Here is a 7,534-nt window from a genome sequence, read left to right on the forward strand (position 1 = left end):
GCTTTTCAGCTTTTCAAGCACCTTATCCTTATTAAAAGCAACAGCACTCACTTCTGTTCCTGACACTCTCTTATTTCTAGCATTCTGCTGGTATCTGCCACAGTTGTGTATTCATCACCCTTTTTGATTTTGTTCCCCGTTACACTTTATCTCATCCTACTCACTGTAATTTTGCCCTATCATCTGTCTGCCCTTCCTCACAGTCTCAGTAAACACTGCATCTGGTTGTATACTAATTGCTGCATTCTCAGCTTTATCACTCTGGTTCCCATCCCCCTGCCAAATTAATTTAAACCCTCCCCAACCGCTCCAGCAAGCCTGCCCACAAGGATATTTGTTCCCCTTGGGTTCAGGTGTAACCCATCCCTTTTGTACAGGTCACACATTCCTGAGAAGAGATCCCGCTGATTCAGAAACCTGAAACCCTGTCGGTTGCACCACTTTCTCAGCCAAGCATTCATCTGCCAAGTCATCCTGTTCTTACCCTCACTGGCACATGGCACAGGCAGAAATCCAGAGATTACTACCCTGGAAGTCCTGCTTTTCAGCTTTCTTCTTAACACCCTATGTTCTCTCTTCAGGACCTCCACTCTTTTCCTACCTCTGTCATTAGTATCAATATGTACCACAATTTCCAGCTGTTCACCCTCCCCCTTTAGAATGCCATGGACCCAGTCTGAGACATCCCTGATCCTGGCACCCGGGAGGCGACATACCATCCAGGTGTCTCTTTCACATCCAGAGAACCTGCTTTCTGCTCCTCTAATTACGGAATCCCCTATCACGACAGCACTCTTCTTCTCTCTCCTTCCCTTCTGAGCCACAGCACCAGACTCAGTGCCAGAAACCTGGTCACTGTGGCTTCCCCTGGTAGGTTGTTCCACAGCCCCCCCCCCCACCCCCACACCCAACAGTATCCAAAGCAGTATATTTATTTTTGATGCTGTTAAATAGACTTTTGAATATGCAGGGAATGGAGGGATATAGATCATGCACATGCAGAAGAGAGCTGGTTTAACTTGCATCATGTTCAACGCAACATTGTAGGCCAAAGGGCCTGTTTCTGTGCTACACTGTTCTATGTTCGATGGTGCTAGTTCAGGAAATGATGCTGAGGGCAAAGATCAGCCATGATCTTATTGAACGGCAAGCCAGGCATGAAGCATTGCATAACCTACTCATTCTTCCGTCTCTAATGTTCTTGCAGACTGTTAACCTGTTTTACAGATTACTCTTGGGGAATTAATGTTGGTCAGCACACCAGCGAGTACTCCCGCTGTTCCTTGATTTGATACCGCAGGATCATTTGCAGTCATCTGAATAAACAGACAGGGTCTCAAGTTAACATGTGACCCAAAGGATATTGCAACATCCCTTGGCACTCTGCTGTCCAAACCACTGTGCATAGACCTCTGCTGTGGGCCTTAACCCATTGCCTTCTGAGTCAAAAACAATTCTGTAGCACCCACCTTCTGCCCAGTCCTTGCTCTGAAAAGTATGCACCCAGTGAAAATAAAAGACAATTTCCCCCTCAATGACACAAATCAAAATTTCAGACTTTTTTCAAGGCTGCATGATTTTTTCTCTCCACTCTTAATCAAAGGCTGAATGTTAATTTCTTGTGTTCCCATGGAGCAGATGTTCGCCATGATAGAATTAACTCTCTGCCCAGTGGGAGGGTGATGGCAGACTTCATTAATGGGATGACAGCAGCAGGAGCTGCTAATGAATAGGGCATCCCAAGATTCCACATATGGAATTTTTCTTCGTGGGAATATTAGTCATCCCATAGATCTGCTCTAATTCATCATCAGCACAGCAACGTTCGGCTTCTCAAAGTCGTAGTTGATCTTTGCTCCTCATTTCAATGTTGTATTAGAAATATTTCACACGACCGTTTGTTGGAGAATGCAGAACAGTCATCGATAGTTGAAGAAACAAAGGTCAGTGATGAACCTGGTTAGTATTAAATGTGGACGCACTGGGGTAGAAATTAGTCATTAGTCACCAGTGCTAAATGAGTGTCGTTTGGCAGTTTAAGCAACCCTCCTGACATTTGGTTATACTGACTTCAAATGCTTCTACTATAGTGTCTTGACATGTCATTCCCCACTGTTTAAATGGAAATGTGAAAATTATTTTAAATATTCTCAGTGAAAAGAGTAAAATAACATATTTTAAATATATTCAGGCATCTACATAGATAGGCATGACCACCGAACAATAACTAACACACACACACACACACACACACACACACACACACACACACACACACACACACACACACACACACACACACACACACACACACACACACACACACACACACACAAATGTATACAATCTGAATTATTATCACTGACAAATGACGTGAAACTGGTTGTTTTGTACCAGCAGTACAGTACAAAGCATGAAAATCTATCAATTGCAAACATCAATGCAAAACAATTGCACACACACGCACACACATGCACATCACACAAACCTATTGACACACAGATACACGCTAACAAGGACACACAAATGCTCTCTCCCATACACAAATAAAAATGCAAAATACCACTTAAACACACACACACACACACACACACACACACACACACACACAAACTCTCTCTCAGGCACACATGCACAAACACACGCACTCACATACACAAACATAAAAAAACCATTTCACACAGACATACACATGTGGGCACACATATACACACGCATAGACCTCAGAGGTTATTGTGCTCAATTCCATTCCAGAGACTTAGACACCAGAATCTAGACTATCAGGCTAAGCACTGATGGAGTTCTACACTGTCAGAAGAGCAGCTTGCTGGATAAGACATTAAAATAAAACTCTACTCTGATTGATATTGCATTTCCTTGAAGAAGAGCGGAGGAGTTAACTGTTAACACAGCATCCAATGACACAAAAGCAAAATATTTGGTCATAATCTCTTTGCAGATTACAGGAATTTTCAGTGTGCAAACTGGCTACTTTCCATTAATGTATTTAATTGCTTTAAAGAAATTTAAGAAGCCTTGAGTTTACAAAACTGTGTTATATAAATGCTGATTTTTTTTTTAATGGAGCATAGCCAGGCCACCCAAGTTGACATCACAACCAAGAGAGTGCACCACTGCCTCTGCTGAAGAAATTTGACATGTTTTCTTTGTTTCTCTCTAATTTTTATAGATGTGTCATAGAAAGCATCTTATCTGGATGCACCATGGCTTGGTAAGGCAGCTACTTTGCCCAGGACCGCAAGAAACAGCGGCGACTGTGGACACAGCTCATCACATCACAAAAACTAATTAGCCATCCACGGACTCAGTCTGCATTTCTTTCTGCCTCGATAAAGCAGCAAACAATCATAGACTTCTCTAACCCTGGACATTCCTTCTTCTCACCCCTTCCACTGGGCATAAAATGCAAAGCCTGAAAGCATGTACCACCTGGCTCAAGCACAGCTTCTATAAGACTACTGAACGGGCCTCTCGTATGACATAATAGTCCTTTGACCTCACAGGAGGATTCTGTCAATGCTTTATCCTTTCTCAACTTTGATGTACTGGTGCGCTGAAATGATCTGTATGGATGGCATGCAAAACAAAGTTTGTCACTATACTTTGGTACACATGACACTAATAAACCAATTTGCCAACTTAGTTTGATACACCCTGTGAAGCATTTCAGATTTTTTTTGCAATATTAAAGGTGTATAGAACTCCAATTGTTGTTAAGTTTTGTTGTTGCTATAGAAACACTGATGAAGAAATCTCTATGTTGGCTCTACAATAATATGTAGCTTGCAATTACATAATATCCAGAGAAGACAGAGTGATTAACTCATTTGGCCATATTGTTTTAATATTAATGCTCTGTTATGAATATTGGATGGAAATAGATCCGGAAATCCTTTGTCCCCTACTTCCACATGGAGAATCGCCAGCAGTAACTTCAAAGGCAGGGGAATCATTGCTATTATATAATTATTTCATCAACACACATTATAAATAAAATACCACTAGCTGTACATAATCAAATGCGTTTATTGCTCTGTTGGTAATCATGCAGGAAATGGCTATATCTTTCTGTTGATGATTACTATTGTGAGCAAGATTGTCTACAGTTTATTTTAGGTTATCTTTGCCATCAATCCAAACTTTGCTTCAATGTACAGCAGTACAAATCATGAGTCTTATCTGTCGCCTATTGCTACACAATCCTTCAAAACCTGTTTTTTTTATGAATGCCAGTGTGGCACCCATGTTTACTTTAATCTCTACTGTAAAATTAGATTATCTATCAGCCAGAGGACAGCATTATTTCATTGACTGGTAATTTTAGTTAAATTAAACCCTAACACAGTATTTTGTCAGTCTGACAGAGGATAATTGCTGTTTGGTGGTGTTATCTTATTAGCACTCTCCAGAGCAGATGCATGATGGGGTATTTGCAGAATCATCTATTAACATTCAAACATCCTATTAATATTGTAAGCTAAACTCTCAAAGGTGAAGCTATAATGTCATTGCCTGTAGTTGCTAAGTGGGCATGACACTGGAGCAGCTTGGGACATGATATGTGTATGCAATACCTCATTAATCTGCTCATCTTTCCCACACATATCTTTACTGCCTGCGCCCATTAAACAGGTGCAAGGGGAAACCGAGAAATTCAACAATTATAAATCAATATCTTGAGCAAGAACCTTGGTCACTGAAAGAGGGGAGACGGAGGTCATTTCAATGACTTGAAGTTGCAGGCTACATATCTCCCGACTCACTACCAGACCCGTAGTATCTTGTGTCAGTTCTCTGCAGCTCGTGTTAGCTCTGTGCTCTTTCCATGTGGAGGGGCTGGAGCTTAGGAATTGGGAGGTTTTGTTGCAGTTGTACAGGGTGTTGGTTAGGCTGCACCTGGAATACTGTGCACAGTTTTGATCTCCTTACTTAAAAGAGGATAGAGTTGCATTGGAGAAAATTGATTTCCAAAAGAACCTAACCAGGCTAATTCCTGAGATGAGATTGTTATTTTGTTAAGAGAGCTATAGAGACACAGAACGATACCACATGGAAACAGGCCCACCAGCTTTTCTAACCATGCCAACCGAGAAACCTGACCTACAGTAGCTCATCCCATTTGCCTGCAATTAGCCAATATCTCTCTAAACCTTTCTTATCGATGCACCTGTCCAAATGTCTTTTAAATTAACAAAATCTAGCAAGATCATTTAGGGATGGACAATAAACGCTGGCCTTTCCAGCAGAGTCCACATAACTCTAGATGAACAAAAAGTCATTATTTTCAACTTCAGATTAAAGGCAAGTTAATGGGTATGAAATTGGTCTCAGATGTCTAGTGAGGGAGACTGAAATTAGGGGTATAGTTTCAAGTGAGCAGGCAGCCATTTAAAGCTGAGGTGGATAGAAATTCCTTTCACTGAGGATAGCAAATCGGAAATTCTCTACCCCAGAGTTCTGTGGAGAATGGATTATTATAAGTAGTTAAAATGGAGGTGGCTATTTTTTTTTTGAAAGATCAGGGACTCGAGGGAAATGGGGAATTGGTTCGGTGGGGAGTTGAGGCCTGGGGCAGATCAGTGCGATCATATTGATTCGTGGAGCAGACTTGAAGGGCTGAAGGTTATAATAAATGCATCCATTGTCAGATCCTTCCCCTTTATATTAGTTAAAGTTTAAATGGCATACCTATGTGCAAATTAAACTTAAACTTTATTCTCACTATCCAAACAAACTCACTGTCAAAGTCTGAGATATAGAACACAGCAGCTCCCTCCAAAAGTTATATCCTTGGTTTCCTGACTAAAAGACAGCAATCAGTAAGAATAGGCAGCAACACCTCTACCATGACTATCCTCAACACTAGTGTCCTATGAGGCTGCATCCTCAGCTCCTGACTTTATTCCTTACAGATTCCTTAAACATTACCAACAGCTTTTCCAGCTCCAGCCATGAAGACACTAGGAACAATAAAACACACCAGTACCTCTTCCTCCTCAGAAGGCTATGGAAATTTGGTATGTCCCTGTTGACCCTCACCAAGGTTTATAGGAGCTCTGTTGGAAGCATTCAATCCAAATGCATCACAACTTTCTATGGCAGCTGCTCTGCAAGAAACTGCAAAGAGATTTAGATGAAGTGCAACCCATCATAAAAACACCTTCTCCACCATGGATTCTGTCTACACCTCTCACTACCTGGGAAAAGCGGCCAGCACAATCACAGACCTCTCCCATGCTGGTCATTCACTCTTTTTGACCTTTCATCGAGTAGAAGATACAAAAGCTTGAAAGCATACAACACCATGTTTAAGGACAGCTTCTTCACTACGGCTATAAAACTATTGAATGGACCTCTTGCATGATAAAGATGGACTCTTGGACTCCCAATCTACATTCTTTTGATCTTGCACCTTATTTTCAACCTGCACTGCACTTTCTTTGTAAATGTAACTGTAACTCTAACACTATATTGCCCATTCTGTTATTGCTTTTCCTTATGCTACCTCAAAACTCTTGTGTTTTGAAATGATTTGTCTAGATGGTACGCAAAACAAAGTTTTTAACTGTATCCTGTTACACGTGAGATTAGTAAGCCAATGACCCAAAGTATAAAGTTGAAATATTATGTCAGCTGCCTATACCTGCTATCCATCATTCAAAGCTGACACCGTAAGGAAAATGGACACCATAGGTCAGCAACCTCCACACAATTTAGAATCATAGAGTTAGACAGCATGCAACCACATTCACCCTGACAAGTGACACCCATCCATATTAATCCTATCTTTCCCACCTGGCTCATATTGTTCTATGCCTTGATGAATCAGGTGCTCATCTCACACTTCTTAATGCAACTCTGCTTCTACCAGTCTCTTAAACAGTGCATTCCAGGTCTTCACCACTCTCTGGGTGAAAAAGGTTCCCTTCTGTTCCCCTTGAGAAATATAAGAACATAACAAATAGGAGCAGGAGTGGACTATCTGGCCCATGGAGCCTGCTCTGCCATTCAATAAGATCATGGCTGGTTCGACCATGGACTCATCTCCACCTACCTGCTTTTTCCCCATAACCCTTAATTCTACTACTATGCAAAAATCTATCCAACCTTGTCTTAAATATATTTACTGAGGTAGCTTCTACTGATTCTTTGGGCAGAGAATTCCACAGATTCATCACTCTTTGGGAAAAGCAGTTCCTCCTCATCTCCATCCTAAATTTGATCCCCCGAATCTTGAGGCTATATCCCCTAGTTCTAGTCTTACCTGCATGGAAACAACTTTTCTGCCTCTATCTTATCTATCCCTTTCATAATCTTATATGTTTCTATAAGATATCCTCTCATCTTTCTGAACTCCAGTGAGCACAGTCCCAGGCAATTCAATCTCTCTTCATAGTTGAACTCTCTCATCTCTAGAATGAACCTGGTGAACCTCCCTTATACTACCTCCCAAGCCAGTATATCAGTTGTATAAATCAATCTCCTGATGAAGGCAGCTCAAAGGAGGCTTCAC

At 41.3% G+C, this 7,534-nt stretch overlaps 1 long non-coding RNA gene across 1 annotated transcript; it reads left to right on the forward strand.

Annotated features, from left to right (window-relative positions):
- Positions 1-1,844: 1,844 nt before the first annotated feature.
- LOC140725905 (uncharacterized) lies at positions 1,845-3,728 on the forward strand. The gene is made up of 2 exons (XR_012098508.1): positions 1,845-1,943; positions 3,191-3,728. It is a non-coding gene; the product is annotated as an uncharacterized lncRNA (long non-coding RNA).
- Positions 3,729-7,534: the final 3,806 nt, after the last annotated feature.

The sequence above is a fragment of the Hemitrygon akajei genome, chromosome 4, assembly GCF_048418815.1.
Source record: "Hemitrygon akajei chromosome 4, sHemAka1.3, whole genome shotgun sequence".
NCBI classification, from domain to species: domain Eukaryota; kingdom Metazoa; phylum Chordata; class Chondrichthyes; order Myliobatiformes; family Dasyatidae; genus Hemitrygon; species Hemitrygon akajei.